Source organism: Bactrocera dorsalis, chromosome 3, assembly GCF_023373825.1.
Source record: "Bactrocera dorsalis isolate Fly_Bdor chromosome 3, ASM2337382v1, whole genome shotgun sequence".
Classification (NCBI taxonomy): domain Eukaryota; kingdom Metazoa; phylum Arthropoda; class Insecta; order Diptera; family Tephritidae; genus Bactrocera; species Bactrocera dorsalis.
In genome coordinates this window covers 15,416,764-15,437,254 of record NC_064305.1, presented here as the reverse complement: position 1 = coordinate 15,437,254, position 20,491 = coordinate 15,416,764, and the positions used below count along the sequence as shown (strand labels likewise).

At 36.6% G+C, this 20,491-nt stretch overlaps 1 protein-coding gene and 7 non-coding genes across 9 annotated transcripts in view; 1 reads left to right on the top strand and 7 right to left on the bottom strand.

Annotated features, from left to right (window-relative positions):
- The window catches only part of LOC105226312 (ecdysone receptor), a 319,570-nt gene that overhangs the window by 223,901 nt on the left and 75,178 nt on the right, over nucleotides 1-20,491 (bottom strand). The window lies entirely within an intron of this gene.
- On the top strand, nucleotides 9,622-9,694 carry Trnak-cuu (transfer RNA lysine (anticodon CUU)). Its single transcript has one exon. It is a non-coding gene; the product is annotated as a tRNA-Lys (tRNA).
- Trnai-aau (transfer RNA isoleucine (anticodon AAU)) lies at nucleotides 11,168-11,241 on the bottom strand. The gene has a single exon. It is a non-coding gene; the product is annotated as a tRNA-Ile (tRNA).
- On the bottom strand, nucleotides 11,611-11,683 carry Trnak-cuu (transfer RNA lysine (anticodon CUU)). The gene has a single exon. It is a non-coding gene; the product is annotated as a tRNA-Lys (tRNA).
- On the bottom strand, nucleotides 15,041-15,114 carry Trnai-aau (transfer RNA isoleucine (anticodon AAU)). Its single transcript has one exon. It is a non-coding gene; the product is annotated as a tRNA-Ile (tRNA).
- Trnai-aau (transfer RNA isoleucine (anticodon AAU)) lies at nucleotides 16,551-16,624 on the bottom strand. Its single transcript has one exon. It is a non-coding gene; the product is annotated as a tRNA-Ile (tRNA).
- Nucleotides 17,096-17,169, bottom strand: Trnai-aau (transfer RNA isoleucine (anticodon AAU)). The gene has a single exon. It is a non-coding gene; the product is annotated as a tRNA-Ile (tRNA).
- On the bottom strand, nucleotides 18,518-18,591 carry Trnai-aau (transfer RNA isoleucine (anticodon AAU)). The gene has a single exon. It is a non-coding gene; the product is annotated as a tRNA-Ile (tRNA).

The following is a 20,491-nucleotide window of genomic DNA, read 5'->3' as shown; positions in this document are numbered from 1 at the left end:
ATTTTATTTATTTTTTCTTTACCCACCACCCTAATGAATATCTAAAAACTATACAAAGCAGTGGAAAAAACACCTGTTGGCTCATAGTTGCTACTGTGACGTTTGCGCTGGCGCCAAAATGAATAGTTTTATAGTGTGTTTTATAAATACTCGCACAAACATATAACTGCACATTAATATTTCTATAGTTATCTCTGCTTGTATGTTTGTATTTTATATACACTTAGCAGATTATTTCGTTCCTCAACAGCGCTATAAATTCAAATGATATTTTATTTTTGTTCTTTTTGTTATTGCGCAATTTACAATGAATAATATTGACACTTGAGAATATTTGCGAGTGGTATGAGCAGAGATTACGTTTTGGAAGTGATTTTTTGAAAAACAAATTTCAGCTGAAAACTTATATAGTATGAAAGCAGGGTCAAATATTCGATCCTACTTACTTACATATGCTAACATTGGAGTATTAGTGTCGATTTTGCCAAAATTTAAAAAAAAAAAAAATTTGGGCAAAAAATAGTAAGACTTTTTAATTTAAATTTCATGCGAATATCCATTCGTCTATATATAACAACTGTTTTGAGGATTGGATAAAATGTTGCCACGAGAGTATTGAAGCCAAGTGCGACTACTTTGAGGGGCACGACATAGATTTTGATGAATAAATTAAGAATTTGAAAATTGTGAACAAAGTCTTACTATTTTTAGCCCATGATCTTTATACTAAATTCGCTCTTTGAAACAAAACAAATAGTATATACTAGGTGATAAATATTCATATTCATATATACTGTATCTACAAAGTGTTAATTGACAAACTCTTAAAGCCCTCAACTGATATACATACGAGTATATACCTACAGGGAAAGCTATATGTATACAACACATAAACAAGTATGCATAATCTAAAAAAATAATAAAAAGAAGTGCGAAGTGACGCACGAAACCGCCGTCCAACCAAACGAATATGAAATACAAGCGAAATGCTCACCGGAAGATCAAAAAACGTATGACGGGTGCTCGCGTACGTGAAGTCAAAAATAAAGTGGCTTGCTGATAGCGGAAAAGAGAAAGAACGAAAGCTGTGCGATCAGCGATGAGGCAAACGATAATTGAGGTCAGGGTTAGCACAACTGAAAGTTAGACATTTGTGTCTATTTACTAGATCCAAAAAAACAGAACAGAACAGCACCTTTCAGATTTAACACATATGTATTTCAAAGACCGAAATATTTCGTAAGACACACACTTGCTCGCGGAATACAAAGTATTTTAAAGGCAGCGCTGAGATATACTCGCAGAAAGTCACAAGGGATTATTGTTCGCCTAATTTATGTAATTGTCGAAGTTTTTGTTATGATTTTCTTTAGTTGATTTAATTTTATTTTTCCGTCTGACAAACTTTTTATTATATTTTAGAAAGTTAAGGCACAAATTGCTCAATTGAAGTAGTCTGTAATGTCTCTATTCAACTGGGAGGAAGGAACAATGCAGACAGTACAGTTAAAATGCCTAGATCACTTATCAGTAAGTGATATTTGTTTTCTTAGACGATTCCGAATGTGATCCTTCAGAAGCTTTTTAATTTTCCAACTTTGGACTGGTTTGAACTACCGTTTTAATAAGAGTCCGAAGTGGGCCTTACAGAAAAATTTCGAATAGCTTATCAACGGCACTACTAACGGGTGTTTTTTAGACTTGTGGTTCTCAATGAAGCAACATTTTTTTTCTGAGTATATCGATAAGCAGCCGTTACTTGATTTAGGACCGTTTTCTCATTGTCCGGTTAGCAATCATCTGCCAGTTAAGTGCTGATTAACTAACCAGGACTCCTTCTTCGATAAAATTAACCAGAACTTAACTGATGGTTGCTAACCAGATTCTAGGACTCAACCTTTCGGTAAAATTAACCAGAACTTAACTGACACATGGTTTCCAACCAGATATTAAGACTCTAATTTTCGGTAAAGTTAACCGGAAATTAACTAACAGATAGTTGTTAACCAAATATTAAGACTTCATCTTTCGGTAAAGTTAACAAGAACTTAACTGACACATGGTTTCCAACGACATTTAGAAAACAGCCCTTATACTCAGTTTCGGTCAAATTAACCAGAACTTAACTGACAGATGGTTCCCAACCAAATACTAAGACTCAAACTTTCGGTAAAATTAACCAGAACTTAACTGCCAACTAGATAGTAAGACTCCATCTTTCGGTAAAGTTAACCAGAACTTATCTAACAGATTAAAACTCCATCTTTCGGACACTTAGTTCCCAAACAGACATTTAGAAAACGGCCCTTATACTCAGTTTCGGTAAAATTAACCAGGACTTAACTGACAGATAGTTGTTAACCAGATATCAATCGTTTTCTGCGTCCAATACTCGGTCAACATAATCTCTCCGCAGAGTCGATATCGCACCATGGTTTCCAACCACGTTTGCACAGAAGGATAATGTGCATCCTCGGAGACGCCGCATAGAGCAAGATCCTATTGCTGCAGTGGTGCAAAGTATCGGACAAGACCCGGATGAGACCATCAGCCATCGCGCACAACAATTGGAGCCTTACTCAACGACTTTATTGAATATTTTGCGGAAGCGTCTTTCTTTTTTTTGCGGGCTTACAAAATCTAACTCGTTCGGTAAATGAAAACGAGATTTTGTTCAGCGCTGAAGCTTACTTTTGATGGAGGGGGTATATTAAAAAAAAAAATTGTGGCATTTGGAGTGATGATAATCCATAAGCCATTATTTAGACGCCGTTACATCCTCAAGAAACCACCGTTTGGTTTGATCTATGGGCAGAGGGAATCATTGGCCCATATTTTTTCAAAAATGAAGCCGGTCTTACAGTCAATGGGGAACGCTATAGATCCATTAAAAATAACTTTTTCTTGCCTGGATTGGCGGATGTCGGTGTGGACGGTCTTTGATTCCAACAAGTCGGCGTTACATGCCATACAACCAACGAAACACACAATTGAACTTTCAGTGACCACAATATCTCGGACCTAAGGAGGAAACCACTCCAAGATCGTGCGATTTGACACCGTTGGACTATTTTTAGTATGAAGGGAAGAGAATATTCGGCGCGTTATTGCGAACATACGGCCCTAATTGCTGGCAAAAGTGGTGGAAAATTGAATCTCTGGGATGGATTTCATTCTAGCCAGCCGCGTAAGTTCCTTGTTCAAAATCTTTTTTAAACATCATGGCAACATCTTTCCTATATGTATAATATAGCTAAATTTAATTACTTCATAACTTTAGATTAGGTTAGGCCAGCTAAGGTCGTAGGTTTGATCCGAAATCGATGCATCTCACTTGGACGGAGATCTGTTCTTTGTGTTACTCGAAAACCTCCTTAAAGTGCATTTATCTCGACGAAATGTTTTGAGCTCATCATAATATCAATCCCAGCCACTTCGCTGATTCCCTACTGATATATATCAATCCCAGCCTGGCAAGAGGCTGAGTAAGTGCCAAGATGACTCCACCAGGCCTCCGCCATACAGCTTTGGCCTTAGGGTGTCTGACAAAATCTTTAGTCACACGTGTGTACTTATGAGTCAGTGTCCAGTCAGAACTCTAAAAATTGACTTTGCACACTAATTAATTCGTCAGGGCTCATAACGGTACCTATTTGGCCATTGAGCGTTATCATCATAAACAAATCATAATCGAATAAGAGTCTCTACCCAAAACTACTATCGTCAAGCCTACGCAATAATTTCACACATACATACAAACATTTAAACATACATACATACAAACATATAAACATACATACATACCGACATACATAACCATATGTGCATAAATACTCATATGTAAATAAATACATACATACATAAAGGTCGTTTGCGACAATAATTGGCCTCACAGACAAACCGTCTGCGACTATTTCTGTCAATATTGGACTAAATATAAAAAAATCTATGAGCGTAGAAAAAAATACTACAACAACAATGCAAACAAGTGTGCGAAACTTCATTAATGAAGCGTAATTTTGCAGACATTGCCCGATTCGCAGTGCTTTGGCACGCGGCATTTGTTGTTATTTGTTTTTGTAGGCGAAAAAAAACTGCTACGCACAAGCGAAAAGTTTGTCTGTCTGTCGCGAGCAGCTGGCAACGCATTAAATTTTCGTGCCTATTGCAAATAAACCATTCATATTCGCAAAAGTAAACACACGCACACATACATACATACATATTCCTTTGAAAGTGCGTACGAGTGCGTTATCAGCGCCAAAACAAAACTATAACTGTGTGTGTGTGTATGTAAAGGCGCCATAATAATAACAAACTTGATATTGTAGAACAACAACAACAACTGTGCGTAATAAATACGCGAATTTATGCGTAGAGTGTGGCACCGCCCCACAAAGCCAAATCACTTGAAAAAAAAACTTTTGCAAGGAAAATTCATTGAACCAGAAAATACGCAAACGGGGAGGAAATCGCAAAAACAACAACAAAAAAACAAGAAAAGAAGTTAACTCAGGCTACACCGCAGCAACAATACCCTTCACCGTTGCATTTATTATAGCATTAAAGGGTATAAAAATATATTTATTTTGATTTGAAACGGTCAGTTTATATGACAGCTATATGCTATAGTGGGCCGATCTGAATAATTTCTTCGGAGATTATTGAGCTGCATTGGACAATAGGTTACGCCAAATTTCGTGAATATATCTCGACAAATGCGAAACTTTTTCATATAAGAACTGAGTTTTGATCGATCAGTTTGTATGACAGCTATAAGTTATAGTGATCCGATCTGAACAATTTCTTCGGAGGTTGTAGAATTACTTTGCAAAATAATCTGTGTTAAATTTCGTGACGATATCTCGTCAAATTAAAAAGTTTTCCATACAAGCACTTGATATTGATCTACTAGTTTATATGACAGCTTCAGGGAGAGCAAAGAACGGGTGCCAGAGGAACTAATACGCGTATATACAGACAGACTTCGTGGCAAACTTAAAAAACCCTATTCAAACTATAAGAACAATCTATACTAGGAAAAAATATAAAACTACTAAAACAAAGAAAATTCATATGAGTGAGAAATTAAATAACGAGAATAGGGAGTGACATTGAAAGTCTATAAAAATAAAATGGAAAAAAAAAACAAAAAAAAAATACATATATAAAACAAAACAATCAACAAAAATAAGAAAAAAAGTACACAAGAAATTCAAGCAATGGAGATGTTGAACATAGAGCGGCAGTACAACAAAAACGACGAGCAAACAGTTGCCCGAACTATTTCGCTAGTGAATCGCGCGCTTGTGTGTGTTCTGTGAAATGAGTCAGTGCCGTGTGCTAGGGTCGCGGGGGGGCAGCGGCACATAAAGGGTGAACAGCGAATGGGTTGAGGTGGGTCAGGCGCGGCTGCTAAACAAATGCGTTCGTTACAACACTTCGTATGGAAATAGTTGGAAAGCGATTTTCTAGCGAAAGCACACGCTGCTAATTTATTTCTAAAGCGCATTGAGATAAGAAGGCTATAAGGCGGCGTTATTTGTATGGAATTACATGACTTTTGCTATTAGCTTTTGCTTGGAATGCGAAAATTTAATTTACTATTTTCGTAGAAATTTTACGGGAGAGAGAAGTTGCTGGCGTAGGCATTGAGTGGCGTTATTGTTTGAAAAGCATTGTGTATATTAGTTATAAAATGCTAACAGGCGCTAAGTGAGGATGTTAAATGCTGAAGGAAGAATTATTCAAACCGATATATGTACATATGTTTATAGTACATATACTTATATCTTCCGATATAAGCAAAAATCACCAAAAAGGCACGTCTACGCAGAAGAAATTGAGATCATTTACCCAAATATTTCTTTCTAATATTTTCATACGATTATTTAACAATTTAATAAAGAGCGCAATTGTTGATTTATCGCATTATTCTCCGTCCTTACATGAAGAAACAAATTTAAAAAAAAGTTGTGAAAATTATTTTTAAGCAGAATTTAAAAAAACTTAAAAAAGAAATTTGAAATAAAAACAGAACACAAAACATGTAGTCATTATTTTTACAGACTCGCAGCTACTTAGAGAATTAATTTTAGAACTTTGCCGACAGCAGGCAAACAACGGACAACTATATAATATATACATATGTACATACTTCTCTATACATACATATATATGTACATAACATAGAGCGCGTAAATACTTTTCAAAGACGATCAAAGGAATTGCAACAAATAAATTAAGCAGTTGGCTGTTGGAGAACTAAGTGGACTTAAAGCTGTAACAAAAAGAAAGTAAGCAAACAAAGTAAACAAAAAGAAAAATTAAATTATAATTATAATGCGGGAGTTAACAAATTGCAGATTGTAGTTCTTTATTTCATAATAACTTATGCCAACGTACGTGAATACAATTTATCAACTAGAAAAGCTCCAGTACAAGAAGTTGATTTCGATCGTTTGGCTTCTATGGCAGCTATATGCTATAGTCGACCGATCAGAACAAATTATTCGGAGACTATAGCCCTGCCTTGGAAAATAATTTATACCAAATTTCGTGAAGATGCCTCTTCATATAAAAAAGTTTTCCATACAAGAACTTAAATTTGGTCAGTCAGTTTGTATGGCAGCTATATGCTAGAGTCGGCCGATCTGAACAATTTCTTCGGAGATTATGGAATTGTTCGGGATAATAATCCGTGCCAAATTTGTTGAAGATATCTCGTCATATAAAAAAGTTGTCCATACAAAAACTTGCTTTTAATCGGTCAGTTTGTATGGCAGCTATATGCTAAAGTGGTTTGATCTGAATATTTTCTTCAGATGTCATAGTACTTCCTTTAGGGATTTTCTGTGTTCAATTTCGTGCAGATACCTCACCATATAAAAAACTTTCACATACAAAAACTTGATTTTAGTCGGTAAGTTTATATGGCAGCTATATGCTAAAGTGGTCCGATCTGAACAATTTCTTCGGAGATTGTAGTGTTGTTCTGGATATTCATCCATGCCAAATTTCATGAAGATACCTCGTCATATAAAAGAGTTGTCCATATAGGAACTTGAATTTAATCGGTCAATTTGTATGGCACCTACATGATATATCATTTCAATATTAAAACTTTCCTCAGATATTATAGCGCTGACCTTAAGAATACTCCATGCACAATTTCGTGAAGGTATCTGGACAAATAAAATATTTTTTCTTACAAAAACTTGATTTTTCTCTGAAGTTTGTATGGCAGCTACATATGTATGTATGTATATGCTATAGTAATGCGATCTGAAAAATCTCTTCACGTTTCAGTAAGGAAGAATAGCGGTCTATTTTCTGATGGATTCTCTATATTTACTACATATGCATATAAATACATCAATATATAAATACATATATTTACATACATATATATACCCTCCTGGTGTTATCAAAAATAAATAATAATTGATTCGACGCCACATAGCCTGAGCACAGGCACTGAAGCCGCACAACAACAATGAATCTCTCTTTAGCTTGTACATTGTTCTTTTTCAGATCAGTTGTTCTAGTTGTTGTGCTTGCTGCCGCTTGTTGTACGCCAGCATAATTAATTCCTTCCACCGCTGCATTTTATATTATCAGTTGACCTCATTTTCATACGCAAAGCGCTTTGTTGTTGTGTCTTTTTATTTTAAGTACTGCATATATGTATGTATGTTTGTATACGTGCAGATTTGTTTGTGTAAAAGCAAGCGTGAGATTGTTTGTGTGCCTAGCAACAGAGGCGAACTTCCTCATATCAGACAAAGGGTATATAGGTAGTACAAATACAATTGCATAAGTGAGATAGTGGGCTATGCATACATATAATATGAATGTTTTGTGAACTAGGGATGTCCTATTTGTTACAATTTTATACCTGAGCAGGGTACATTAAGAAGCAATGAAGTTTGTAGCACCCAGAGGAAATTTTCCGAAACCATCAAGTCTTGTATGGAAAACCTTTTTATTTGATAAGATATCTTCCCGAATTTGAGCATAAAGAATTCTTGAAAGCGGCGCTATAATATTTGAAGAATTTTTTTTAGATCGGACTACTATAGCATATAGCTGCCATACAAACTGATCGATCAAAATCAAGTTCCTGTACGGGAAACTTTTTTATTTAACAAGATAACTTTACGAAATTGAACATAAAGCGTTCTTGGAGGTAGAGCTACAATATCTGAATAAATTTTTCATATCGGATCACTTTAGCATATAGCTGCCATACAAACTGATCGATCAAAATCAAGTCTTTATATGGGAAAATATTCTATTTGGCATAATAACTTCATGAAATTGAACGCCGACCATTCTTAAAAGCACCGCTTTAGGATCTGAGTAAATTTTTCAGATCGGAGCGCTATAGCATATACCCTTCATACAAACTGATCGATCAAAATCAGATCTTTATATAGAAAGCTTGTTTATTTGATAAGATAACTTCATGAAATTGAACGCCGACCGTTCTTAAAAGCAATGCTATAATATCTGTATTCAGATTTTCAGATCGGAGCGCTATAGCATATACCCATCATACAAACTGACCGATCAAAATCAAGAATTTGTATATAAAAATATTTTATTTGACAAAATATTTTTATTAAATTTGTCATAAGACTAGAACTTCAATATTTTAGTACATGAAAGTCCATATTTTGCGTAAGAATAACCCCGCCCCTACTCCATTTCCTCAATATCGACTTAAAATGAAGCTTCAAAATGTAATCTTATAGCGTTTTTGCCTTAAAAATTAGTGTAAAGCTTTTTCCCGGGTAAATTTCCCCGAAGCTTTAAATGACTGACCTTAGGTTCCGTCCCTTAAAGCTAACTATTAATCATTTGCATTTTTTCAGCACACCCCTAATGTACACATTCAATTAGCAGTATCTAGTTATAAACGCATATAAAATTATATGTTGATATTTGTGGACCTACCTCACTAAAAACCAACATAAATCCAGCGTTATGTGCCCCTAAAATGCTTTTCAGATTTCTACCCTTCCTCCCTCACAGTGCGTACAAATGTTGCGTATACGCAACAGCCCACACTGGCCTCCATACGATTTTCGACATACCTTTACCCACATGTTTACATAAATACACATACATATATAGATTAAATACGTAACTATGTAGGTGCTAGCTGTTGACAACATTCTGACCGCACATAAATATAAATGCCGCTCACAAAAATTATGAAACTCACATAAAGCTTGTGAATTTATGAGTCGAAAATTGTGCAATGCCGCACGCATTATGTTAAATAAGATAAAGCTACATGTAAGCGGTGACGAAAGGTAGCAAAAAATAATCTCTCAAAAATATAAAAACACGCCGTCTGCTATATTTAACTCGCCTCCATAGGCGATTTTCAGTGATTTTCCTTTACTTTGCTTGTCTCAACAGCTAATGTTACACTCACCATGTATTGCTACTACATTTTCGTCTCCCTCCCACACTCTCTCGTTAATTTTTGTTTGCTTCTTGCCCTACGTGTCGTTACATGTGCTCCTTCTGTGCGTCTACGCTTGTTGTGAGTGTAGTGCGGGAGCCTATTGGTCGTTTCATATCCGCTATTCGGTGTAACGGTTGCTACTTGCCCGGCTAGCTCAGTCGGTAGAGCATGAGACTCTTAATCTCAGGGTCGTGGGTTCGAGCCCCACGTTGGGCGGAAGTTCTTTTTTTTCAATTTTCTTTAAGACTGGTATTAAATATGAAGAAATAAATGAAAATAAAGAAAGGCAAGGAAAATTCAAAAAAATTTGTTCGGCAGTTTTTAAGATATCCGCATAAAATTTGATATCTGGGTGCATTTTGATATGTATTATATTTATATTTTATCGAAATCGGTCGAATCATACAACTACATATATCACATATGACATAAAACCGATTATTCAGATTTTTAAAACTTTGATTTAAAAATCGCTGGTTTTCGACCTATAATGTCTCAGGCAAGGATGTACAGAATGACCCCTAAAACATTTCACGCATACGCGATTTTTATAAAAAAAAAAAATTTTCAGAAAAAAAATCGACCCCCACTAATGTACATATTGCACACAGTACATAATATATGTAAGTAGGTATAAATTCGTCAAAAGATTTATAAAAAAAATTCGAGATTTTATAAAAGAAAAAAATCGACCCGCTCTAATGACTTTGTCAAATGATTAGTTTCAGGTAGATATGAGCACTTGCTCGTGTACCATAGAAATCAAATACAAAACCCCTATCTATGCAGTGCATTCAACTGTCTGATAGGCCGCTCACCCCACACTTTTACGGTCTACCTGTTTTGAATTTGTAGCGTTATCTTATTTTTACCGTCTGTAAATAAGAAATTTCGCAATAAATTTTCAAATCAACGAAATGTTAAAAGTGCCAAAAATAATCGAAGATAACGATACAGTTTCACTGAATTGTATATATGATTAGTATACTTTATAGTATACAGTTGACATTCGAACCACCACAATGCACCAAAACAACTTCGAGGTAGAGAGACTTCGAGGTATGGAAGGAAATTTATATAAAATTTGACTGCTGTTGCCTATTCAAGAATTCGAGGTATGGAAGTTCAATTTATGGAGAACTTCGAATTGTAGAAGTTCGAGTTATAGAAGTTCAATTTATGGAAGTTCAACTGTAGAATATATAGTATATATAAAAGTGGAAAGCAAAGCGCTAGTTGATTATTGATACCGTCGTGTGGGAGGTTTCAAAAAATTGTCTAGAAAATAGAGTTTTGTTCAAGATATCTATTTTGAGAACCTATATGAGAACACATATTTAAAACCGGTTATGTATGCTCCTCGATAACACTACTCCACAAATCTGAAGGAAAAATTTGGGACTGTTGTGAATAAATCGGCAGAAAATTCAGGTCAAAACGAGTGATCTATCAATCCAAGTACTTTTTTTAATAGCAGTTTTTGACAGTTCACGCGTGAGTCGTGTCAACTTATCATGTTATTTTTGTTCAGTATTGTTTGCCATTTTATTATGGAAAGACCTACGCCTGAAATATGAACAATCTCGTTACATTTTTTCAACACAAAATCTTATCACTGCTGAAAACTTCTTCCTAAATCTCTTTACCTCTAATAAGAAAACTTTTTCCTTCATAAAAAGAGATTTGTAGTGGCCCATGAGGGGATCGAACCCGCGACCTTCGCGTTATTAGCACGACGCTCTAACCAACTGAGCTAATGGGCCCGTTGGATTATAAGCAAGTAACGGAAATGTCATCGCTGTCATTTGATTTTAGTTTTTCAAAAGTTTTGAAATTGACTAACAGTTATCTGTCAGTTAAGTTCTGGTTATAAAAAAGTTATTTATCAAAGGAAGTAGTCTTGGTTAAGTTACCAGAACTGAGAAATAACTGCTAATCAGAAATTGAGAACGCGACCCTTAGAGGCATACCAGATCAATAGATTATTACAGTAAAAAATTTATTAACTGAAGATTTATGAAAGCAAAAAAATGTAGAAAAGTTCCTTTCTACGTATTTTGTATTTTTAAGCATTTTTCTGGAATATCAGTTCATCTCATTTATTTAAACAGCAATAAAAAAGTTAGAACTCGCGCCCAACGTGGGGCTCGAACCCACGACCCTGAGATTAAGAGTCTCATGCTCTACCGACTGAGCTAGCCGGGCGAATACAACTCTGCGCCAATAACGGATATAAAATGTCAAACTAAATTAACTTAATACAATATTAAATATTATATATAATTTAAAATATAATATATAATATAAAATATAATATATAATATAAAATCTAAAATAAATAAAATATATACCTATAGCCGCGGCATCACGGAAATTTCTAATTGGAAAGTCGGCAAACAGAAAATTGGCGCTATGTAGAGCGCACTTTTGATGACTGATATTGTAAGCTTTAACTATTTACTTAACTTAAAAGCAAAAATAACATTGAATTAGAAAAAAACGAGTTTTAAAAGTATAATTGTGCTTCATAGTAAGAAACTCACTATATTCAAAGCATCCCATCTACTGTTGAAGGATTTCTTTCACATGTAAGCTTTCAGTCCCACTTCACTAAAGCAAAAAGCCACTCTACAAGTAGTTACTAGATCACATTTTTCGTTAAATAATGCTTATGCTCTCTTGGCTTGAGTCGTAACCTCTTTAACTTGGACCCGAAGCAAGTAGCCTTTACTTGTTAGAATTCAAAAGTGATCCAACTAACATTACTTTAACTTTGAAAGAACTTCTAACGATTTATAAGGAATTTCTAACGGTTTATAATGAATTTTTAACGGTTCATTAAGAATTTCAAACGAACTATGTGACGTACGTAATCGGAACTTGAACCCGAACTTGTTAGAACTCAAAAGTTAACCAACTAACATCATTTTAACTTCGAAAGAACTTCTAACGGTTTATAATGAATTTCTAACGGTTCATGAAGCGTTTCCAGCATTTTATATCATATTACTGAGCAATAGAGAATTTCTGGGCTTGGAACGCAACGAACTATGGTTGAAGTAGTGGAGTTTGAGAGTACGAGTAGCACGAATGTGAAGCTCGAGGTTGGTAGATAAGTAGATGTATGGCATTCGTTTCCTTAATGAAAGTATTATGTGGGTCTCATGGGTACACTTGAGTGACTCACGACCTTCTTCACGTAAAAGGTGTTGATAAATATTTGCAGAGTAAGTTATCAAGTGGAGATCGACTACATTCTCGTGTACCTGGTCTCGTTTATATTTTTCAGAAATTAAATTTTTATGTTCGTCATAGCTTCCAGCCCCTACAGGGTTAACTTTGCATTAATGTGTATCAAAAATTGTTCTATGGTAACCACAAAACATAACCGCAAGTATCTAAATTGTCGCCACATCAAAAGCACACAAATCACAGGCCTGTAAACCACGAAAATATTTGAGCTTTAATTATTTGGTGAATCGTGTATTTTACTCGTAACCCAACAAATCCATTTATAGCTCTTTCCCATGATAAAAAAAACCAAACAGAAGAGTGAGGGAAAAAAGCTAGTCGGCGCAAGGCAGTTGAAACAAAATTAAATAGTTTTAATTACCGTACAAAATAGACCAACGGTAAATAAAGCTCGATGGCTCAACATATGCTCGCTTTTGTTTTAAATTAAAAGGTCAACGACGTAGCGTCTGGCCCAGAAAAGCCACACAAATCAGTATAAAGTGCAAAAATAAATTCATTGGCACATACTACAACCTAACCAAAACTCAGACAAACCCTAAAATACAGTTACAAAAGTAAATACAAACACAATGTGTATATGAGCGCAACATTTTGGAAAAACCCTTAAAAGCCGCTGAAGTCTTAATATGCCTACGCACACTTACCGAATATATATTTTTGTAAAGTGTTTGAAGGACTGATGGTAGTCAAGAGCCTAAACACAGAGCTAACCAACATAAAAAGGTCATACACGCACTTCAAACCATAAAACAGCTGCGTATGACGGCTGAAGAGTGGCCAAAAGTAGGGGTATAGAAGACACGAACAGACGGCTCGACTAAACTGGGAGTGTGATGAAAGCAAACGGCAGCGTTGGTCGTTAGAGAAAGGCAGAGTCGACAGCGGCGGTAGGCAGCTGTCTAAAAACAATGAACTATACAATAAAACAACGAGAGAAAAAAGTGTAGCAGACATTTAGGCGCAGTAGCACGTGCGACGTATTTTGCACCCAAACAAAGAAAAATCGATACAGAAACGAGGTATAAGCAGATGGGTAGATAAATGGCAGTCAACGCGGAAAGTGCAAGAAGCAAGGAAAGCATACAATCTTAAAGAACGAAAAGAAACGAAAAGTAGAACTAAAATGAGAAACGCAGAAAAACTGAGAGCGTGCTAGAGAGAGACAAGGATTAACAAAGAAAGTGCGAAATGCGTAGAGAACAGACAGAAAATCAAATGGCAAAATTGACAAACAGCAGTGTAACGAAGCAATAACAGTAAATTTGTGAAACTGTTTCGACATGATGCCTAGCGTTTTGACGTTGACAACTCACACGGTGATGTGTCTGTTGACAGGCGCATTGATGGGCTGTCAGCCGGCTGAGTAGGTGACTACAAGTATTCAACATAATCAAATTTATGTATACTCGTATGTGCGTTATGTTGATATGTGGGGGACATGGAAATGCTCAGACGGAGGGTTGAAAATTTAAAAAATATTGGTGGTGTATAGAGCCGGAGTTTGTTTGATGAAAATGTGGGGGGCGCGCATGAATTAGGTGGATATGATTGATAAGTGATGAGAACAGCAAGTAAAATACAATTTTTCTCTTTGTGTTTGGATATTTTTATTTTTTTAATATTATTTTTTTTTTAATTTTTCAAAATTTACTTAACTTCTCTCCCAACAACTATAGATGAGCTCCGTTGTCTGAAAGTAAATATCGCAACCTGATGAGCCTCCTCGCACATAACTGAAGCAAAAATAATAAAGAGGTCAGGTGTCTCTGAGTATTTCGGAGCTTCATTGGGACTTTTTTTTGAAGGAAACGGTACTTTTATGATGAGTGTCACTTATCAATTCAGAAAAGCAAACTTTCAGTTTCAAGCGAGAAAGTCCAACAGATTTAGATATACCTTAACCACCAAATCTCTATTTTATAAGATTCATACCTCTGACACAGTTTTTCATTTACAAAATACATATGTATATATTTTATAAAATTCATACCTGACCCAGCCAACCACGGCTACCCGCTTGTGACAAATATTTCAATACAACTACACATTTTTTCTCTATGCACTAACACCAACGCACATTTTCGGGTTATTTTTTGTTGTATGATCACATGTATACGTACGTGAGTGGGTTAAATATTCGCTCGGCCTAAGACACACCCTATATGTTTATCCCCACGTTTACCACCATGTTAACCACTGATTATCTGGTTTTTTATCCGCTGATGGTTTGCAGGGGAGTATCCACCAACCAATACACCTACAAAATTTGATCTCTAATTTTTTCCATAAAAATGAGTTTATGGCTCATGGCCCATGAGGGGATCGAACCCGCGACCTTCGCGTTATTAGCACGACGCTCTAACCAACTGAGCTAATGGGCCAGATATTTTTGTTACGCACCGAGAGTAAGGTCAGCAGAAAACTGAACTGAGATCTCCTATAAGACTCAAAATATAGACTAAGGAAACTTAGAAAGAATTATATTAACGTGACACTTTTAATGTCTCTAAATTATATAGCGAATAAGAACAATATATTCATGATATAAATAAGCTTTTTCAAAAGGTTCTTACGAGTTTGAATTTTATTTAAAAAGTACCTAATCTTGAACTTGTCAAAATTCTTGAATTATTTCAAAAATATATTAATAAGTTAGTAAGTCTTTTCTTAGATCTGAGGTCGCTATACAATCCTCATTTGTTTATCTAACTCTTTGCTTAACTCCGAAGTAGACTTCAAGGGTTATAACCCTATTATCTGTCTCTCGAAACGGCTGTAGCTTCTATGATATAAACATCGATATACTTAATGAATAAATATGTATGACATTGACATACTGTTACATACAGCTTCTTCCTCTGGTATTAGTTGTTCGATCACTTGATTCCATAAACTGGACCCTCGAAATAAAATTGAATATGTTCTTATCTACAAACAATTGTTTCTACTTTAAATTTGAAGAAATAGAATATTTTCTATGGGGCTTTGACAGCAATAAACTAAACAGCTGAGTTCTTGAGAGCAAGTAACTATAAGGGTCGAGTTGGATAAGTATAAAAATAGAGCTTAAGTGAGCAAGTGATAAGAGGCTAGAGATTGGACAAGTAGATGTATGCTTTCTTCGGTTTCTTCGGTACAATCGTCTCCACTGACACACTTTAAAATTGAGGAATTAAATCAATCACTGAAATCCAAATTCATTTATGTTAATACCGAAATCAGTTCTACTGTGGCCCTATTCTGTATCTCGATTCGTAAATGTATTTTATTCGAAATTCGGATCTACTTTATAAATATGCGAAAGTCGTACCACCCTATGCTAGAAGAGATACGTACATTTTTCGTTTTTGCTTTCTACAACTCAAAAGCTAACGAATATTTTATTCGAAAATTGGCTTGAAATTCCGAAAATCGAGTTACAAAATATAAAAAATCCGAATTCGAGTACATTTTTTATCCAATCGAGTTATAGAATAGGTCTAAGCCACCTTGGTCTCTGAATTTTCAATTCGACTATTGTTCTTTTGATTAAATTGGTATCTACTTTGGAGATAAGGAAACCACTTGATTGACTTAATATTTCGAACATAATTTTAGAAATAGTATTGCGTTCCTTAAACAAACTACAGTTCCTTAAACAAACTATAGTTCCTTAAACAAACTAAGATAAGGGATGAGATGATATATAGGCGGCTCATTATTAGATAAGTATGATTTAGTGGGCGAGTCACTAGTCACTATAGACGCACCAATCTCGTAACATACTGTTTCAGCAGTAGTAGTAGTTTCCTTTCTAAATAAAATAGTGGATCTTTAGTGGCCCATGAGGGGATCGAACCCGCGACCTTCGCGTTATTAGCACGACGCTCTAACCAACTGAGCTAATGGGCCGGACAAAAATAGCTGTCTAGATAATAGTCTATATGCCGTTAGTTAAATTAACAAATAATAAATAAATAAAAAAGATAAAACATTAAATTCCTTGGCACCTAAAGTTTGTATGGCAACTATATGCTGAGTGATTCGATTCGGCGGTTCCAACAAATGGTTCCTGGGAAAAAAATACGTGTTCAAAATTTCTGACGGTATCTCAAAAACGGAGGACCATTTCGCCTATATACAGACAGACAAACAGACAGATATAAGTAAATCGACACAGTTCGTCATTCTGATCACTTTTATAGATATTTTGTAGGGGCACTGACGTTTCTTTCTGGTTGTTAATAACTCCGTATACCCTGTCCAGGGTATAACAGGTATAGCAGGTTTAAACCTTCTTCGGTCATCAAGTTTTTGGCACTTATTGGTTTACAAACCACAATCTCCCTAAAAGTATTACCTCACAAAAATATTTTTAATTCGTGGCCCATGAGGGGATCGAACCCGCGACCTTCGCGTTATTAGCACGACGCTCTAACCAACTGAGCTAATGGGCCAGTTGGCAACCCTACAAAAATAACTATTTTTCATTTATAAATCGAATCACTATCCAAGCAATTTACAGCGAAAAGAAATGAATGCACTATCTTAATCGGCAATCATCTCTTTATTCGACCCTCTTTTGCTTACAACAAATATTTATAATTTAGCGAGTCAATCAAGTCCGAAAAGAACAACGCATAGCACAAAGTCACCTAACTCGGTTATTAATATTCTTGAGCACATATGACACAACTTTTCGACTCGAAGGGACCGCTTTTTTGCATATTTTAAACCAGGATTTCAACTCTTGGCTGTTCTTCAAAACGGCTTATAAAAATGTTTCTCACAGGCTTAAAATAACACATACTCGTACAGTTTGAAATGTTTGGGATAAGTATCCATAAGAAATAAACATAGAACGAAGGCATGTTCTGACAAACAATGGTCGTACTCGCGACTTGGCTCTCACGTCACTGTTGACAGTCATAACTTCGAAGTCGTAGATAATTTCGTCTATTGTGGAACCAGCACTCACACAAAAAACAACGTCGGCCTCGAAATCCAACGCAGAATAAGTCTTGCAACAGGTGTTACTTCGAACTGAGTGGGCAATTGAGAAGTAAAGCCAACTCTGGACGAACAAAGACCAAATTCTACAAGTCACTCATAATCCTCCTCCGGTAATATGGCGCAGAGGCATGGACGATGACAACAACTGATGAGTCGACGTTGCGAGTTTTCGAGAGGAAAATTTATGGTTCTTTGCGCATTGGTAACGGTACGATGGAACGATGAGCTGTACGCGATATACGTGACATTAACATAGTTCAAGCTAAGCCATGTCGTCCGAGTGCATGAAAATACTCCAGCTCTGAGAGTATTCGACGGAGTACCCGCTAGAAGAAGCGGAAGACCTCTACTCCGTTGGAAAGACCAGGTGAAGAAGGACCTGGCTTCACTTGGAATCTGCAATTGACACCAAACAGCGAAAAGGAAGAACCACTGGCGCGCTGTTGTAAACTCGGCTATAACCGCGTGAGCAGTTTCCACGCTAATAAAGAAGAAAAAATATCCGAGAAAAGCACTGCTTTCAATGACAGTCGGGTCTCCATAACTGGTATAGTTCCGAATATTCATTCGGCTGACTTAGCAGCATTCCTCATAAGAAATTAAACGTGTTCTAGTAGATAAGAAGTGGATTAAGGTGTTCCCGGTCCAAAGACAACACTAAAGTAGTGAGAGTTTGGGAGCATTTTGACGTTTGGGAGTGAGTCTATTATGTCGAAATAATGATGTTGATCAGCCCTTCGGGTAATAAAACAGCTATTTCCCCGTTTCATGCGACAAAAAACTGGATTTATATGGCCCATGAGGGGATCGAACCCGCGACCTTCGCGTTATTAGCACGACGCTCTAACCAACTGAGCTAATGGGCCAGTTGGCAACCATGGCGGAACACACTCATAAAATAAAATTAATAAAAAGCTACAAAAATAATCTTTATCCGATTGATTGTAACATGAAATGGAAACGAAACTGTTTGCTAATCTATTACGACACAAAAAACTTTTAGAAGTAGTCAACGAGTTCAATGTGAACCAATGTCCAAAAAATCATAGATTTGCTGTTTGAAAATGATCGATTGACAATAAGAGACCTCGCTCATAGTATTGGAATATCGTTTGGTTCAATCCAAACCATTTTGAAGAATGTTTTGTGTCTCAAACGCGTCAAGTCTCCATACACCATGTCATGCTGGCTGGTTCTTCGCGACTTGGAATCATATCGTTCCGCAAACAGTGTATTCGCCTGATTAGGCGCCGTGTGACTACTGATTAACTCAAAAGTTTAGACTCCTGGCGAACTCAGAAGAGAACCGAAGTAGGTACTGAAGGCTATACCGGAAGAAAGACTATACCGACTGTTTCGAGAACTGTAAAACAAGTGGACAAAAGAGCATTTTGACGGACGGAGAATAGTTTGAGCGGAACCTCAAGTTGATTTGCAGGAATAAATAGAGAATTTATGTGGCTTTGTTACCTTTTTTGACGCGTTAAGAAACCCGCTTATTCTGAGAGATTTATACTATATAACAACCCAAAATATTGATTATTATTTCTCAAAATTCCAGTCAAGATTTCATTTATTGCGTAGTAGATTCGGGTATGAATTGATTACAGAATATTTCGACAACGACACCGCTGCAACGATTACTACTAAAAGCTTATCAAAACAAGAAATATTAAAACAAAAATATAAAAGCAACAAAAAAGCAAGAAAAGAAAAGCAAAAACCTGACAACAGCCGAGACAAAACGAACGAATTTATATAAGAAACGCATGGAATTGCACAGAAGCGAAAGCAATGCAATTTTTTTTGTTATTTTCGCCAGCGGAAGGTAAATAAATAAGCGCAAAAAACGCAAAACAAACACACACAAGCAACAACAGCGCCAAAAAAGTACAATAATAACAAAAAAAAAAACGCCTGTCAGAGAACAAAGTAAAATTTTAGCTAAAAAATGGAACAAAAAAAGCTTCGCCCACAAAAACAGCGCAAATTGAGTGCAATCGCTGGAGGGGGGGAGGGCGCGGTAGGCAGCCGGATACACAAGCAAGCGCGTAAGTAACTGTGTGTGTGTGTGAGCGTCGATTTGGGGCGCAGTGGTCGGCGGCGGCGGCAGTCTGTGTTGTCTGTGCGCAATGACCTTGAATGCGGTTGCTGCTTCATTTTCGGCTACGACAGCAACGCTGATGACGGTGATGGCCGACGACCGACAAGCAAACCGACCCTCCGACGCCGCCGCCTACCGCACACACCACATGCGCCAACCCAGCCCCAGCCCCAGCGCTTTGAAGCAAACCGAAACGCAGTCGCAGTCGCAGCTGTGTTACCGATCTTTTGTTGCACAACAAAAACAGCGCCAACAAGAAAAATGCACAAAAAGTGGAAATGGCATGGGCGCACGGTGGCAGTGGAATTGTTGGGGGGCGAGCAACAGTAGGGGCGAAAAAATCTCGCCCAAGTGGCCAACCAATGAGAAATTCGCAAACGCGCCTGTTACACTCGGCTCACTGAACCGGGACTAAGCGTCTCCGCTGCCGGCCGATTCGCCACCCAATTTTTGCTGTTGCTGCTGCTGCTGTCGCTCGCATGATTTTTGGGCGCTGCAAGCGTTTTTTTAAGTAAATCTGGCAGGCGACGCAAGCGGTGTACACATTTTTGTGTTGGCTCGTACGAGCAGATTTAATGGCGTTGCGCCGTGTGTGAAACCCATTTAGCTGCGGACCAGACACACGAAATGTATGTATATATGTATATACATATATATTAATT